Genomic DNA, 18,280 nt, shown 5'->3' on the forward strand with positions numbered 1-18,280 from the left:
ATAAAACGCCACTAGGACTGCCTTATTATTTGATGGTCATAGCTTGCTCCCATCTTAGATTTAGGTTTAGATTAGGCGTTATTCCAACCCGCATATACAATTTAATAAACACCCTTTAACTGTGATCACTTGTGTCTGTCTTTACTGTTGCCACCATGAGTGCCTTACAATTGGAACAGTGTCAAGCATGGGTCTTACCTGGGCGCTCTTTAGTTTAACTGTGCTGACCTGCGGCCACACTTCTATCGAAGATACTGTATAGGAAGGTATTAGAACTACCAAGGGGGGTAATCATAAAGAGGGGCACCTAACCCCACAGTGAAAAAACCCTGGTCAGGGGAAAACCCTTGTCTCAGAAAGCAGATGAAACATCTGTGGATTCAGTAGGCTAGCATAAAAAGGCACAAATCGCCGTCCCAGCTCCTGACCGCCTTTCCATCCGGGCGTGTTCAGGTGAGCGTGGGTGAGAGCCCGACCCTCCTGGGCCTTGCGATCTGGGCCTTGCTTTACTGCTTGAGCCCCCCGGGCCCTGCCCGCAGCGTTGTCCGCCCCGTGTCCCTGCTTCCCCTCTCCTCCCTCCTCCCGCCCCCTTGCCGTCCCCCGTGGTGTGATTGGCTGCTCTAAGGCAGCCGGCGAACCTAGTCGCCGTCCCAGCTCCTGACCGCCTTTCCATCCGGGCGTGTTCAGGTGAGCGTGGGTGAGAGCCCGACCCTCCTGGGCCTTGCGATCTGGGCCTTGCTTTACTGCTTGAGCCCCCCGGGCCCTGCCCGCAGCGTTGTCCGCCCCGTGTCCCTGCTTCCCCTCTCCTCCCTCCTCCCGCCCCCTTGCCGTCCCCCGTGGTGTGATTGGCTGCTCTAAGGCAGCCGGCGAACCTAGTCGCCGTCCCAGCTCCTGACCGCCTTTCCATCCGGGCGTGTTCAGGTGAGCGTGGGTGAGAGCCCGACCCTCCTGGGCCTTGCGATCTGGGCCTTGTTTTACTGCTTGAGCCCCCCGGGCCCTGCCCGCAGCGTTGTCCGCCCCGTGTCCCTGCTTCCCCTCTCCTCCCTCCTCCCGCCCCCTTGCCGTCCCCCGTGGTGTGATTGGCTGCTCTAAGGCAGCCGGCGAACCTAGTCGCCGTCCCAGCTCCTGACCGCCTTTCCATCCGGGCGTGTTCAGGTGAGCGTGGGTGAGAGCCCGACCCTCCTGGGCCTTGCGATCTGGGCCTTGTTTTACTGCTTGAGCCCCCCGGGCCCTGCCCGCAGCGTTGTCCGCCCCGTGTCCCTGCTTCCCCTCTCCTCCCTCCTCCCGCCCCCTTGCCGTCCCCCGTGGTGTGATTGGCTTGCTGGCCCCTTTGACTGACCCTTCCAGGGCAGCCCACTGCCCAAGGGCCCGAGGCAAAGGGCGGCTCCTACATTGGCGGCTCCAGGACGTGTCTGCAGGTGTCCGCAGGGGAAGCAAAGGAAGCCAGACACCAACAAAACTGTGAGTATGGCATGGGTGGGGTGTAGAGCAATCACTCTACTCCAGAAAGCCCCTGTCACTTTACCTTACCTTCCATAGCATAGACTGCCATAGACTTAAATCAAGACATACCTAGGAAAACTTGCGACCACTATAAATTGATTTGTAAATACTGCCTTACGATGCACATGAATTTACTTGCCAATTTTAGCTAGTGCCAGACGTGTAGGGAACTGAACCTTAGCTTGCACCGTACCTAGATAAAAATTGGTACTCTTAACATACACCACACATAGAATTCTGAACCCTAGCTTGCGTCGCATATAGATAGAAATGGGATCGTTAGCATGTTAGAAGTGTCCTCAATAACCTCTGTGAAAGTTGAATTTAGAAGTGTGCCCAATAGCCTCTCTGTGAAAGTTGAATTTAGAAGTGTGCCCAATAGCCTCTCTGTGAAAAGTTGAATTTAGAAGTGTGCCCAATAGCCTCTGTGAAAGTTGAATTTAGAAGTGTCCCCACTAGCCTCTATGAAAAGTTGAATTTAGAAGTGTGCCCAATAGCCTCTTTGTTAAAGTTGAATTTAGAAGTGTGCCCAATAGCCTCTCTGTGAAAGTTGAATTTAGAAGTGTGCCCAATAGCCTCTCTGTGAAAGTAGAATTAGAAGTGTCCCCAATAGCCTCTGTGGGAAGTGAATTTAGAAGTGTGCCCAATAGCCTCTGTGAAAGTAGAATTAGAAATGTCCCCAATAGTCTCTCTGAGAAAGTAGAATTTGGAAGTGTGCCCAATAGCCTCTTTGTTAAAGTTGAATTTAGAAGTGTGCCCAATAGCCTCTGTGGGAAGTTGAATTTAGAAGTGTGCCCAATAGCCTCTATGAAAAGTTGAATTTAGAAGTGTGCCCAATAGCCTCTGTGAAAGTTGAATTTAGAAGTGTGCCCAATAGCCTCCGTGAAAGTTGAATTTAGAAGTGTCCCCACTAGCCTCTATGAAAAGTTGAATTTAGAAGTGTGCCCAATAGCCTCTTTGTTAAAGTTGAACTTAGAAGTGTCCCCAATAGCCTCTATGAAAAGTTGAATTTAGAAGTGTGCTCAATAGCCTCTCTGTGAAAGTAGAATTAGAAGTGTCCCCAATAGTCTCTCTGAGAAAGTAGAATTTAGAAGTGTGCCCAATAGCCTCTTTGTTAAAGTTGAATTTAGAAATGTGCCCAATAGCCTCTGTGGAAAGTTGAACTTGGAAGTGTGCCCAATAGCCTCTTTGTTAAAGTTGAATTTAGAAGTGTGCCCAATAGCCTCTGTGAAAAGTTGAATTCAGAAGTGTGCCCAATAGCCTCTGTGAAAGTTGAACTTAGAAGTGTCCTCAATAACCTCTCTGTTAAAGTTGAATTTAGAAGTGTCCCCAATAGCCTCTATGAAAAGTTGAATTTAGAAATGTGCCCAATAGCCTCTGTGAAAAGTAGAATTAGAAGAGTGCCCAATAGCCAAGTTGCCCAGTAGCCCCTGTGAAAGTTGAACTTAGAAATGTACCCAATAGCCTCTGTGAAAAGTTGAACCTAGAAGTGTTCCCAATAGCCTTTTGTGAAAACTGACTTTAGAAGTGTGCCCAATAGCCTCTGTGAAAAGTTGAATTTAGAAGTGTGCCCAATAGCCTCTCTGAGAAAGTTGAATTTAGATGTGTGTCCAATACTCCCTGTGAAAGTCGCATTTAGAAGTGTCCCCGATAGCCTCTATGAAAAGTTGAATTTAGAAATGTGCCCAATAGCCTCTGTGGAAAGCTGAATTAGAAGTTTGCCCAATAGCCAAGTTGCCCAGTAGCCCCTGCGAAAGTTGAACTTAGAAATGTGCCCAATAGCCTCTGTGGAAAGTTGAACCTAGAAGAGTGCCCAATAGCGTCTGTGGAAAGTAGAATTAGAAGTGTGCCCAATTGCCAAGTTGCCCAGTAGCCCCTGTGAAAGTTGAACTTAGAAATGTGCCCAATAGCCTCTGTGAAAAGTTGAACCTAGAAGTGTCCCCAATAGCCTTTTGTGAAAACTGACTTTAGAAATGTGCCCAATAGCCTCTTTGTGAAAGTTGAATTTAGAAATGTTCCCAATAGCCTCGTTAGAAGATTCTAGAAAACACTCGAATGACCATATAACCCACCTTATGCTTACTCTATCCTTACACCACCACTCAACTAGAACACAGAGATACTATGACACCATTCGGTATAACTGTTCTCATACCAACATCCGTCACATACTCCACATCACTCTATGTAAACACTGCTGGTTACACACCCCCAGCCAGGCGTTCTCCTCAGGCCTAACGCAGCCACATCCGGTCTGGATAAATCCTGCCAGAACGAACACATACTCCTGACCCCTCAACCACCACACCTACCGCTAAGAAGCAGCTATTACACGAATACCACACAAGCTGCACACATACATGGTGCCCACACGCATCTTTGACTCTCTCTACTCCCTCTACTGATCTGAACTTCGGTTCCCAAGGGCGTTCAACCTACCAGCGCCTTCAGACCATACCAATGGTATATAAGGCGCTATATAAATGCAAAATAACAATAACAATAACAATAACAAATACTCAAGAGACAGTAATCAGGGAGCATCTTCTTTAGAGATGTACTGGAGAGTAGAATGCTAAATTGAGGCCAAAGAGCACACAGGAGCAAGATGCAGAGGAGTCCATGGGGACCGGGCTCATTTGGATACCAATAAAGCAACTTTCTTCTTAATGTTACTTGAAGAACTAATTAATAGTCTTTCTTGATTACCAGACTTTCGAGGCAGAGCACAGATACTCCATACCCAACCACACCATACATTTGACTGTATTTTGGGCCTTTATGGGTGGTCTTTGGAATAGTAGTACGCAGCTTGCCACTGTTTCCATTATTCAAAGGCCTTAGCGCATTTCAACAAGGATCATATCCGTATCCTTACAATTCTTATGAAGAACGAACAAGCATCTTGCCCAATAGAGAGACACCAGGAAGCTGCTTTGCCTCAGAGCAACCCATTAAGCAGCCCAAGTGAGAAAGCGTACTTTGCACGGCTCCTTAACCCAGCAACCTCAGAGTGCTCATCAAAAATCACAAGGTCAATCAAGTTACCTTCGACAGGGCTGCAGAGAGGTTCCCTGGCGTAACCGGAACCGTAAGCACCCCAGACACACCTCAAAAGAACTGGAACAGTGACTATGAATACAGTAGACTGCCTGGATCCAGCCGACTCACGTACGAGAAGGGAGTGTGGCTTAAGAACCATTTTATGGGTTTGATCACCTGAAAAAACACCTTCCTGGGTAAAGGAAAGACAATGGAGGGAGAAGGGGGAGGGCAAAAAGGGGCACAGGAAACAGGAAGGTGCGGGTTGTTCGAGTGAGACCAAGAGACCAGGTGGGGGAAGGACGGTTGAGGGGAGCATGGAGGGGGCTTCCTGAAGGAGTTTGCAAAGTGTAGTGTTGGTTGGTAGGAGAAAGTGGTATTTGGGTTTCAGTGTGCATGAAAGGTGTGCGAGCGGAGCTAAAAGAGGAAGAGTAGGGAGAGGTTGAGAAGGTGACTGAGGGAGAAGGTTTGGGTGGGGAGTAGTAGTATTGTGGAGCGGGCAGAGTAATAGTGGTGTGGCAAGGGCAGCGGAGTAGTGGTGTGGAGAGGGGAGTGTAAAAGGAAAGAAAGTGGGGCCCGAGTGTCTGTAAGGCACCTATCTTTGAGTTCAACATTGTTCCTAGAGGGAAGATAGTTAGAAAGGATGTTCACCTTTAGGCCATCACCACCAGCCAGACAGAATCTTAGTCAGTAGGGGTTATCAATCTCAAGAGACCATTTTAGGGTTAGGATTGAGGGAAGCCTGGGCTAGCAAGGGAACGGCCCACACTAGACGAGAGAGCGATGGCCCTTACCAAGCCCCTCTACCCTAGAACTGTCTTCGAGAGTTGTTGTGTTCTTGAGGCCATCTGTGACAGTAGGCATCCCAGTACAAGGAGCTGTAGGAGATTGAGGAGGAAGAAAAGTCTTCTGTTGACGAGAGGAGAAGGAGGAAAGGGGGGAAATGAACAAAGACATCAGGACATTATTAAGAAAACTACCCACAAGATGGAATATTGGGGAAAGATCAGTTACTTATAGGAGGCAGCTGCAGAGGGCCAGGTTAGGCCTTTGGCAGGTCCAGAGAGCAGGAGAAAATACGAGTGGGGTTCGGGGAACCTAGTGGCAGATCAGAGAGCAGATGGGGAGGATGAACTAATGATGCAAACCTGGAGGGTTTGATCATTCTGCCTCTCTCCTTGCTGATTTAACATCATCTGTGAAGAAAACTAGGGAGTATTACAAGACCTCAGGGTTCGGGTTAATCATGGGACTCTAGAAAGCCTGCAGCTAGTCTCAATAGAGAGGAAGAATGTTTTGAGATCACCCTTGAAATTATAGGATCCACTCTTCGGAAAGCCTGGATTTGACTCCCCCACACACAATCTCTGGACCTTAGTGTCTCTTTGGTTTTTGGGATAAGACTTGCTACATGCAGCTTTAATGCAATTCTCCCCCATTTTAACCTTTTCCCATTAGAAAACATTACCAGGCAGACAGAGAAAAACTTCAGTTTTTGGTTACCATGCATTTTTCTTTTAGATGGGCTCCTATGGATGAGGACTACAAGTGCCAATACATGTGTATCCATATGGAACGCTACCCAGTGGTTACATCTTTATTTATTTTTATAATATAGGTGCAGCTCAAATGATTTTCAACTTTAGTGCATACTGTGATGAATCAGAGGTAACCATCCAAAAGACCCTGGCCTGGGACCCTTCTCATGTGGCTAGGGAAGGGCAGACGGGTCCTGATCCTGACCCTGGGCATGGTGTTATGCGAGAGGATCACATGGGAGGGGACTGGGGTCAGTATTGGGAGAACCCTCTAACTTCCTTAATGATCCCATGGTCTTAATGGCCTATTGTAAAATTGAAGCCTTTGATGAAAAAAGGAACAAGAACATTAGGGACTTCAAGTCCCATAATGCTCCAAGTACTGTCACGAGGAAGATGGGCTCAGAGGTTCAGAACTGTTGTACGCCATCTACTAAAGAGTGGGCAATATTTGAACTAGATGAATGTAATCTACAAAAAGGGAGATTCCCTAAAAAGGAAAATAACCATCAATTCCTAAGCCAAAGAAAGGCAATTATGAATAAAGAGGAGATACAGCTTTCCTAAAGGGGGAAACCTGAACAAGAGACATTACCAGCAGCTAATTGATGTTGTAGACCCAAAGGTGGCAGGAGAAAGGCCCCCCTTGTAGAAATCAAGGAGGAGAGGAATATAACCTGCATTGCATGTGGCATACAAACCAGTGGAACAAACCGCATCAAAGTGAATTGTACCCCTATGGAAGAAGTTGGTAACCCCAATGTTGTTGTTGAAAGTTAAAGACTTTTCTAAAGTTTGAAGCAAGCCTCACCACAGAGTACTTGTAGTAGTGGCAGGAGTTTTATCCTGGCAAGTGAGTATATCACGAAAGGGACTATTAGTGGTTAGTCCTGACAGGTTAGTGGACCAGGAAGAAGACATTGAAGTACTACAGAGTGGTTGTGGTAGAAGGAAAGTGGCAAATCCACTAATGCGTTATGATGAACTGTGGTAAAATCATGCTGTCAAAACATTATTGTGTATGAAGAAGAAATGTAAAAGTGGTTGTTCTTCAAAGAAGAGAGGTTATATTGAATACTTAGAAGTGTGTAGACAAAGGGCCTCATCAGGAGTTGGGATCACGAGTATTGGTAAGGCGGTAAATCCCCATTCCCCATTTGGTCCATTGGACCCAATGAGGCTGGGGTAGGGCGCTATTAGCACCAAAAATGCCCTAACCGCTGACACATTCACCTCCAGCCCAGAGGAATGCCCTGGGACACGGGATTGGGCGGAGAGGTAAATGCTGCGGTAATAGCATTACCACCACATTTTACCACTCAACCCAACCCGTGATGAGGGCCAACATCTTATTGGTTTATTAAGCAAGAGTTTGTGGAAACTTGGGACAATCATTTTTGAAGAGTGATAAAGCTTGTTTAGCAATAAGACAATCCAAGTGCCAAGTGAAAGATGTATGGAGTGAACAGAACTTTGTGTTGTATTTGGAGCAGAACTTGGCTACTGAAAAGAACTTTCTTAATTGGAACTTTGGTTTGGAAAATCCTGCATTATTCCTGGGGAAGAGTATCCGACGCCGATTACAAGGATACATGGTCAATCTATGTTGGAATATAAGTGTTATTTTGTTGAGTTTGAACGGCCATATGATACCTGTATGATGTTGTTGTATGTATAAGTGTGAGGGACAGATACCTTTTGATATTAGAGTGTTTTTCTTTAGTCTTAGTTTAACAGGTAGAGAAATCCTTGTTAGGTTAGGAAAAACGAGGCGTTTATCACGCCATAATTATTTATTTGTGGGAAACCTCTATCCACTTGTCCATCTCACATTTCTGACCCTTCACAATAGGCATAAAGAGATTCCTTTTGAGAACGTATTTTAACATGTCAAAGGCACAAGGCTCTACATGCAGTGTCCTGGAGAAGATTTAGCCGAAATGAAATGTGCGTATGGCCGAAACTTAAGTGTACGTAAGTAGACGCAATTAACCTTCCAGACACTTTAGGACTATACCAGAACAAATCTGTATTATTTGTTTTCTGAATTCGTTTAACTTTGTGATATTACATAAAAACAGTCATGCTGGGCACATCACAATGACAGCGTCTGTTTAAAAATGTGATTAATTGGATATTCCTAGAATATTTCTCTGTCTTGTTATCACATGTGGCTTCTTTCAAGTACTCTTGTTGCATGGATTGAAGTGATTGCATTACTACTACATTTACAGGGTAATTCATAGAAATTCGCACAAAAGTGGCGCACGCGACTGGCGCACAGCGTGCCCGTGTGAATGTCTGCGCCAGCCGCGTGTGCTAATATCGAATTCCGCACACAGCGTATTCATGGATTTTCGCATCCAAAACCAGCCGTGGCGCAGCGTTGCGCAGCGACCCTGCAGCAGCGCCAGTTACGCTCCCAAGAACGCCCTCGCGCAAGGAAAAGCCTTCAATATCCCCAAATAATCGCAAAGGGCTGCGCTAACCCTGGACCAGTTCACAGGGCTGGCAAAGAGCAAACGCCAAGCGGGGAACGTGTATTTCAGTGGTTCGCGGGAAGTTCCACACGCGATTGTCCTGTGTACGTGTGCATAAGGGGTGCGCGGGAAGTATCACACGCAAAATCAGCAGGGTACGTGTATTTCAGGAGTGCGCGGGAAGTATCACACGCGATTCCAGCAGGGTACGTGTATTTCAGTGGTGTGCGGGAAGTATCACACGCGATTCCAGCAGGGTACGTGTATTACAGGGGTGCGCGGGAAGTATCACACGCGATTCCAGCAGGGTACGTGTATTACAGGGGTGCGCGTGAAGTTCCACACGCGATTTCAGCAGGGTACGTGTATTTCAGGGGTGCACGGGAATTTCCACACGCGATTGGCCCCGTGCGAGCAGGGTACGTGTATTTCAGGGGTGCGCGGGAAGTTCCACACGCGATTGGCCCCGTGCGAGCAGGGTACGTGTATTCCAGGGGTGCGCAGGAAGTTCCACACGCGATTTCAGTAGGGTATGTGTATTGCAGGGGTGCGCGGGAAGCTCCACACGCGATTGGCCCCGTGCGAGCAGGGTACGTGTATTTCAGGGGTGCGCGAGAAGTTCCACATGCGATTTCAGCAGGGTACGTGTATTTCAGGGGTGCGCGGGAAGTTCCACACGCGATTTCAGCAGGGTACGTGTATTTCAGGGGTGCGCGGGAAGTTCCACACGCGATTTCAGCAGGGTACGTGTATTTCAGGGGTGCGCGGGAAGTTCCACACGAGATTGGCCCCGTGCGAGCAGGGTACGTGTATTTCAGGGGTGCGCGGGAAGTTCCACACGCGATTGGCCCCGTGCGAGCAGGGTACGTGTATTCCAGGGGTGCGCGGGAAGTTCCACACGCGATTTCAGCAGGGTATGTGTATTTCAGGGGTGCGCGGGAAGTTCCACACGCGATTTCAGCAGGGTACGTGTATTTCAGGGGTTCTGGGGAGTACTACACGTGAATTGGCCGTGTGGGTCCTCCCAGGTGTTCGCTCTACAACCTCCACGGCCCCTGCAGGCAGCCCACACCATGGGGGACTACCCTGCACCCCTGCTCATGTCCCGCAGGCAGCCCATCCACCATGGGCATGCCCCCCAGCCAACCCACATGTCACCTTGCACTACTGATCAACAATGCATGTCTCCCAGCACCCACACCCCCCAGCAGTCAGGGGCACCCTCCACCAGGCCCCCACTCCTGTCTCCCAGGACCCCCACCCCCCAGCCACCAGGGGCAGCCTCCACCAGGCCCCCACTCCTGTCTCCCTGCACCCCCCACGCCCCAGCAGTCAGGGGCACCCTCCACCAGGCCCCCACTCATGTCCAACTCATGTCTCCCACCACCCCCACCCCCCAGCAGTGCAGGGGCAGCCTCCACCAGGCCCCCACTCATGTCCCCTATTACCCCCACCCCCCAGCAGTGCAGGGGCAGCCTCCACCAGTCCCCCACTCATGTCCAACTCATGTCTCCCACCACCCCCACCCCCCATCCACCAGGGGCAGCCTCCACCAGGCCCCCACTCATGTCTCCCACCACCCCCACCCCCCAGCCACCAGGGGCAGCCTCCACCAGGCCCCCACTCATGTCTCCCACCACCCCCACCACCCAGCAGTCAGGGGCACCCTCCACCAGGCCCCCACTCCTGTCTCCCTGCACCCCCACCCCCCAGCAGTCAGGGGCACCCTCCACCAGGCCCCCACTCATGTCCAACTCATGTCTCCCACCACCCCCACCCCCACCCCCCAGCCACCAGGGGCAGCCTCCACCAGGCCCCCACTCATGTCTCCCACCACCCCCACTCCCCAGCAGTGCAGGGGCAGCCTCAACCAGGGCCCCACCCATGTCTACCACCACCCCCACCCCCCAGCAGTGCAGGGGCAGCCTCCACCAGGCCCCCACTCATGTCTCCCATCACCCCCACCCCCCAGCAGTGCAGGGGCAGCCTCCACCAGGCCCCCACTCCTGTCCCCCTGCACCCCCACCCCCCAGCAGTGCAGGGGCAGCCTCCACCAGGGCCCCACCCATGTCTACCACCACCCCCAACCCCCAGCAGTGCAGGGGCAGCGTCCACCAGGCCCCCACTCAGGTCTCCCATCATCCCCACCCCCCAGCAGTGCAGGGGCAGCCTCCACCAGGCCCCCACTCCTATCTCCCTGCACCCCCACCCCCCAGCAGTGCAGGGGCAGCCTCCACCAGGGCCCCACCCATGTCTACCACCACCCCCACCCACCAGCAGTGTAGGGGCAGCCTCCACCAGGCCCCCACTCATGTCTCCCATCACCCCCACCCCCCAGCAGTGCAGGGGCAGCCTCCACCAGGCCCCCAATCATGTCCAACTCATGTTCCCCAGCCAACATGTCATCACAATCTAGATCCCTGGTCCCTATGGTCAGCCTCCAAATGCAAAACACCCACTCGAGTATTGCATCCACCCAACTCAGAAATGGCAATAACATGATAGAACAGCAATTGCAAGTTTGGAAACGAACACATGCCCCTCACATACACCCAATGGGTGTCAGTGAATCTCAAAACCCATATCATGATATGCATGAAACCAATGAGATGATACTACACATTGAAGTTTGATCAAAAAATATGTATTAAAGGAAACATGAATTGAATCAAAAATAAACTAACATGAATGGGAATGTAAAAAAAGTAAAAAGAAGCATGTCCATGAAAAAATGCAAAACCAAAAATCAGAATCCAAAGGAATGGTGTCCAAAGTCACAGTCCAGAAAAGAAAATCCAATGTGAAATTATAATTGAAAGCCATTGCTCCATGGGTAAATTGTAAAAAGAAAAGAAAATCCAACAGTGAACTATGTACAGGTGAACAAGCCAGGGTCCATGATCCCAACAAAAGAAATGAAACCTATCTAACAACACTACCTAATAAAAAATAACTATATACAAAAATGTGGCCCATTGTCCAAAAGGTCCAAAGAAAATGCAAAAACAAAGGAAACCTAACACTAACTACATAACTATTTACATGGGCAGCGGGCTAGTCCAACGGCTCACTGGATGTTGTCATGGGCCAGGGCATCATCGAACTCCTGTTCAATGGCTTGGAGGCGGGCATGTTCCCTGGCCCCGAGGTCTCGCAGGGATAAAGCAGTGTCCAGCTCCAACTCCCTGCGAAGACCCTCGAGGCACTCAGCCCGCCTCAGCGCCCTCCGCATGGAGTTCTCCGCCCTGACCATTGTGAGCCGTTCCTCCTCTGCCCGCTGCCGCTCCGCACCTATCTGCTGGCCCAACCGCTCCCACACGGAAGCCACTCCCATTCCAGGGTTCTCCTGCCCTCCGGGCGATGCCTGCACCCCTGATGTTGATGGCCCCGAGCCATGATGCCTCCCACGTCGAGCCTGCCGCTGTCTCCCACGCAACTGCCTGTGCCAGCACAACGGCATCCAGGCTGATGGTATCCACCGACGCCGTCGTGCACGTGCCCTGCCCGATGATGCCGTCACATCCTCCATCTGCTGGGGTCCAGTTGCTGGTGTGTCCACCCTTGCTGGACCTCCGACTCCCGACTGTGGCAGGGATGGGATCCCCACTGAGCCGGCTGCATTGGTCGGGGCAGGTCCACATGGGGCCCTGGTGGCATCTGGGCCGGAAGACGGCATGGAGAACGACTGGTGCATAGTCTCCACAGAGGAGGAGAGGGTCGCCAGATTGGCCGTCACATGTAGGAAACCCCCGACCATGGCCGATCCCAAATGGGCCACGTCGGCACGTTGCTCTCCGTGATGACATGCATGCTCCTCCCGGGAAGCACGCACCTCATCACGAATTGCACCTGTGCGCAACGCGACACCAATCAGGACCTTCTCCATACGGCCAGGGGTCCCCTCGTCCGCAGGTGGAGGGGAGTCAGATGACATGGACATCCCCCCTACCTGCGGACGGGCCTGGGATGGGGCATCCCTGCTGGTGCATGGTGGTGCAGTCACAGTGTCAGGGACAGTGACATGCACAGGCCCCTCCACGGCGACCTGTGCTGCCTCCTGCCCCTGCCCCTGGACTGCAACACTTGCACCAGCAGGGATGCCCCCACCAGGCCCCATGTGCGTCTCAGTAGCGGCCTCCTCCTCCTCTGTGGAAACCACCAACCTGGATGGCTCCACCCCGTCTTCCGCCGTTGCAAGCCCCTGTGGGGGCTCACCCACCCCTTCCGCTGCAGCCGTGGGGGAATCCCCGCCGCTTTGCTCCACAGAGCCGTCTCCGCCCTCTTCTTCACGTGGCGCTGTGTAGAGGGAGACATAGAACACAAGCATCAGGGTACTGTACAATGGTCCCCTAGACAGGAAGCAATAGCAGATGAGTGGCACTGTCAAAGATCACTTCCATCATGTCCCTCCACAACATATGGCTCAGTGCAGGTAAAACACATGCGGTAACATGGACATTAGCATACATGTCCAAGTGATTCTTGAAACATACACTGTTGTTTTGGAACTCACATGCATCATGGGCCATGCCCATCACATGCACACACTTCACCCTAGTTTCATCCATCTGGCCTCGTACACCACAGACACAGTGGATACAAGGATGACTAGGCTGCATCAGTGAACCTGAACATTGCGTCAGACATGTGTCATGCATCCCTGGCATTCACAAGTCACAGACACGCAGGTCAGACACACAGACATGGACAGCATACATGTACATGGCATCAGCACACATCCCTCACCCATGTCCAGGAACAGAGACTGGCATGCTTTCATGTGGCCATTCCGCATAGGGCAACCCATGTTGTATTTGAACACATGCACCAACCGTGTGGTTCATACATTACTGGTCTCACATGCATGACGTCCCTGCACACACACATGCATACATGGCCTATGTCACACATACAGGCAAGTATCAGACACCCAGCACACTGCGACATGCCCTGTCTCACACAGCAATGCTTGGCCACTTACCGCTCAACTCCAGACGGGTCTGCCTCTCAAGGATCTGGACGTGGAGCGCTGGGCCTACGCGTTCCAGGACCCTCATCTGGATGGTACACATGCGGCCCCGGCCCCCCTCCACGAGGCGCCGGGCCTTCAAGAGGGTCCTGGACCTGCAGTCATCCCAGCGCTTCTTGACATGTTGGTAGTCGCGGACTGCCACCCCCTCCGCGTTGATGGCAGTCACGATGTCCGTCCAGATCTGAGTCCGTCCTTCCTTGTTGGTGCGCTTACTTCCGAAGAGGGCATCATACTGCCCCAGGACTTGCTCCACCAGGACACCAACTTCGGTGGCAGTGAAGCTGGTGCCCCTTTGCCTCTCTGGCCGGGGGTTGCCAGTGGTGCCAGATGTTGCAGTGCCCGACATGGCAACCCCAGAGGCAGGAGTGGGTGGGCAACTGGGTCCTGGGGCTGGGCTGTGGAGCGATGGTATCCCAGTCGGGAGTCTTCTGTTCCAGCAGGGGTGGACACAGCAAATGGACCCCTGCAGATGGCTGATGTGCAGGCACCAAATGGCAGGGCACGGTGGCAGCAGGCAGGCAGGCAGCAGCAGATGGCTCGTGGGAGGCTGCTCGGTGCTCTGGGGGGCAGTAATTCGGCCTTTTGGGCAGGGGCGTGGTCTTCTGTGTGCTTACGCGTGGCCAGCTTGATACGGAGTGATTTGGCACGTGAAAATCCTGCACGTCTGCGTGTAAATCGAGGAAAGGCCCTTAGCGCGTATGCACGTCAGCACGCATATGCGATTTCATTGGAACAAAGGCCCTTAGCGCGTGAGCGCGTCTGTGACGTGAGGCACGCGGGTGTTTCCCTCATTACACGTGATGACAGAGCACACGTGGATTTCCACCAATCGCGTGTGGAACTTCCTGTGCACCCCAGAAATACACGTACCCAGGCCAATCGCGTGTACGCTCACTTCCCTCCGATTACACGCGATGACACTCGGACGTGCAGTTTTACCACGTGTGCTCGCATATGCGATTTCATTGGCCCAAAGGCCACCATGCGCAGCTGTGACGTCACGTGCATGGCCGTAGAGAATGGCACGTGTAAAAATGAAGAGATACACGTCCGAGTGTCAAAGCGCGTAATTGGTGTAAATGGCCTCATCGCGTATGCGCGTCTGTGACGTGTGTATAAAAGGTACGTGTAGAACGCCATTTCCTTGTACGTGCTTTTCGTGGAGAGCGAGTGGGTGAAATCTGTACTTCTTGTCGGTTCACACGCGATTTACTTCACAGCGTTTCCAGTTCGTACTCCCTGTTACCTCTGACAGCTTTTTCTCTTTTCTTCTTTTTCCTGGGCCTGTTTCCTCAAACAGCGTTCCCTACTACTGTTGTCCTGTCTCCTCAGACAGCGTACAATTCTTCTTTTGGCGGGGGTGTTGCCAACGCGCACAAGCGCATATTTTTCACGCTTTTGTTCCTGCAGACGGTGAGTCGCGCACGTATTTAACATCTGTGCTTGCCCCGTGTGTCGCGTACCCCTTCAGAGGTCATTCTAGGCTGCGTGTGACACGCATACGTTCATTCTTGTGTTCCTGGGTGCCACAGCGTAGTGCAGGTTTATTTTTCCATGCACGTGGTCTAGGAGGGTTTGCGTGCACCTTACTTCGCTTTTTTGGGGTGCCTGTGCGTTGCGTGACCCGTCATCTTTCCCCAGGGGTGACATACAGCCTTGCTAGAGCACTAGGGTACGATTACCATCTGGTACCCAACCCCTTTGACCCCCAATTGCCCAGGACAATAGTTCACATCGACTCCCATATGCACAATAACATCATTGCCATGGCTGGGAGGCGAACAAGCCGTAAGGGTGGCAAAGGTGGCCGAGCCCCAAGTGTCACAACTCGCCCGCCGTGGAGACTATACCCAAGATGGAGACTGGAAAGAAGGTAGAAGACGGACTCCTTCCCTGGAATCGCTATGCGCGTTCTAGTCTTTTGACTTTATATTCCCGGAAGTTGCTAACGCACTTGCGTTGCAACTTCCAGTATTTTGGAAAGTGTTTCCCAGCGCTCGTGTGTGATTTTCCTTTTTTCCTCCTGGCCGCTTTCCGAACGGCTTCCCCTTTCCGTTTCTGCCGTTCTCGGACGGCTGTTCCGCTGTATGCTGTCTACTGCTTACCTTACCTTCTTGGAACTCCCTCTTTCCTAACTCGCAGTTCTTGCGAGGAACCTGCTACACTTCTGCAACCTAGCCCTCCGGACTCCTAGTATCCTGCTGCTGCTCTCTTGGGTGTTTATTTGGAGCCATTGTGTACTTTGCCTACTCCTTCAGTATCTCAGTGCATTCTGGGACCAGTAGTCCCAGCAAGATATCGCAACCTACCAGGGTTTTTTCGGCAAGGCTTTTTCCCTGGTCTGTGGTGGGCTCCCTGGGGTCCCCACTGCCAGCCAAATTGCATCTCAGGCACAGTGGCCTCTAGTGGAGCCCATACCCATCGCACCAAACCAGGAGTAAGGACGCCCAAGAAGCCCAGCGACTCTTGGAGACAGAGAAGAAAGGAGATACCAACGGATGAATCCTGGGACTCTGATTCAGACGGTACCTCAGTCATAAAGACTTCAGGTGAGGAGGGGGTTGGTGGAGATAACAAGGATCAGACTGAATCTGAGAGATTGCAACGCCCAGAGATTATGGCCTCCCTAGAACAATACCAAGAAATGGTAAACGCCATCCAGGCCCTGACGGCTGAAGTACAGTCCCTAAGAGCTGACAATACAGCATTACAGCAACAGGTTCAACAGTTGGGACAACGGCACCTCAACGGGATGATAACAGAGGAGAACTACTCCCTCTTCCCTTGTCGTGTGGGAAATATGATGGGGACCCAAAGAAATTAAAAGAATTCTTGGATGCCTGCACAATCCAATTCGCCTTTCGCCCCAGGACCTACGAATTAGACAGAACTAAGGTTGGGTTCTTGATATCCAATCTGACAGACAACGCTCTGGCATGGGCTACGCCTTTTGTTACTACCTCAGATCCGGTTCTCATTGATTACGGCCTATTCACACAACGACTAAAAGAAAGGTTCGAGAGACCGGAGGTCTTGTATTCCGCCTTTGAAAATCTACTCGACATACGACAAGGGTCATCGGATGTTCAAACGTACCTTGTGAGATTTCAAAGGATAGCTGCAGAAGCAGGATGGCCCGAAACTGCCCAACAGACTATATTCCGAAGAGGACTCCACGAAGACATTAAGGACGAACTGGCGAGAGTTGGCAGACCTAATTCTTTCCAAGACCTGGTCTCCTTAGTCTTACAAGTAGAGTTCCGTATGGCAGAAAGGAAGGCAGAAAGAAGAAGACCACGCAATTTTGTATCAGGACCAAACCCCTCTTCGATGCCTGAAAAGAGATCCACGGAAGAACCTATGCAAATTGGAACCACACGTGGACCTCTATCTACTAGCGAACGCAAAAGAAGAAGGGATTTCGGCTTGTGTATGTATTGTGGGTCGAACAGCCATCTATTAAGAGATTGTCCTGCAGTACCCCCCAAAAGACAGGGAAACGAAAGACCCCAACCTTAAACAGGGAAAGGGAAGGGGTGAACACCATAAATCCCTGTCACTTAGAGCAGCCTTCGGCTTTGGACTGTTGCAGTCTTATGGTGATCAAGATACTAATAGAATGGGAGCCGACAGGGTCCGTGGAGTGCATAGCCATGTTAGACTGTGGAGCGGCTGGCAACTTTGTGGACGACAAGTGGGCCAAGGAACATCTCTTACCCAGACGACCGAAGATCAGATCTATACCGGTGGAAGGAGTCGATGGTACCCCACTAACATCAGGCCCAATTAGTCACGAAACACAGGCGTTGAAGATAAAGATGGCTAATCATCAGGAATACCTCTCATTCGATCTGATCAGGGCGGCACATTTTCCGGTAATACTGGGTATTCCCTGGTTAAGAAAGCACAATCCTCACATTGATTGGAGTTTGAATACAGTAGACTTCAAATCACAGTACTGCAGTCAACATTGCTTAACTACAGAAATCACCCCAGTCATTCAAGCAACACTGCATCCTTCCTTCAGTGTCAACATGATACCAGCTCCCTATCAGGAATTCATAGATGTATTCACAGACACACAACCCCGCCTTCTACCACCACATCGCAGAGAAGATTGCAAGATTGATCTGACACCGGAAGCAGTTGTGCCTTTCGGGAGAATGTTTCCGTTGTCACTACCAGAAAAGCAAGCCCTAAAAGAGTACCTTGCCACCAACCTAGAGAACGGCCTTATTAGAGAGTCATCTTCCTCAGCAGGGGCTTCTCTCTTTTTTATTCCAAAGAAAGGAACAACAGAACTACGTCCCTGTATAGATTACAGAGGTCTGAATAGTCTTACGGTACGAGATAGATACCCTATGCCATTAATGAAGGACATCATTGAAGCCGTCCAGGGGGCCCGGGTCTTCACCAAGCTGGATTTGAGAGGAGCTTATCACCTTTTAAGACTCCGCGAAGGGGATGAGTGGAAGACGGCTTTCCGGACACCTCTAGGACATTACGAATATAGAGTAATGCCTTTTGGACTAGTCAATGCACCGGCACAATTCCAACGATTCATGGACAATGTGTTTTCAAATATGCTCTACTCCTCAGTGGTCGTTTACCTAGACGACATTCTTGTCTTTTCTGCCACCCTGGCTGAACATCGTGTCTTGGTAACAGAAGTCTTACAACGTTTA

The 18,280-nt window shown here is 51.0% G+C and overlaps 1 protein-coding gene and 1 long non-coding RNA gene across 2 annotated transcripts in view; one reads left to right on the plus strand and one right to left on the minus strand.

Annotated features, from left to right (window-relative positions):
* Positions 1 to 8,506, plus strand: part of LOC138567492 (uncharacterized) — a 141,122-nt gene extending 132,616 nt beyond the window's left edge. Inside the window, exon 3 of the long non-coding RNA XR_011302226.1 lies at positions 7,936 to 8,506. This is a non-coding gene — a long non-coding RNA (uncharacterized lncRNA). The remainder of the gene's footprint in view (positions 1 to 7,935) is intronic.
* NT5M (5',3'-nucleotidase, mitochondrial) overlaps positions 1 to 18,280 on the minus strand; it is a 217,222-nt gene that overhangs the window by 145,835 nt on the left and 53,107 nt on the right. The window lies entirely within an intron of this gene.

The sequence above is a fragment of the Ambystoma mexicanum genome, chromosome 2p (assembly GCF_040938575.1).
Source record: "Ambystoma mexicanum isolate Mex_15411 chromosome 2p, UKY_AmexF1_1, whole genome shotgun sequence".
Lineage (NCBI taxonomy): Eukaryota > Metazoa > Chordata > Amphibia > Caudata > Ambystomatidae > Ambystoma > Ambystoma mexicanum.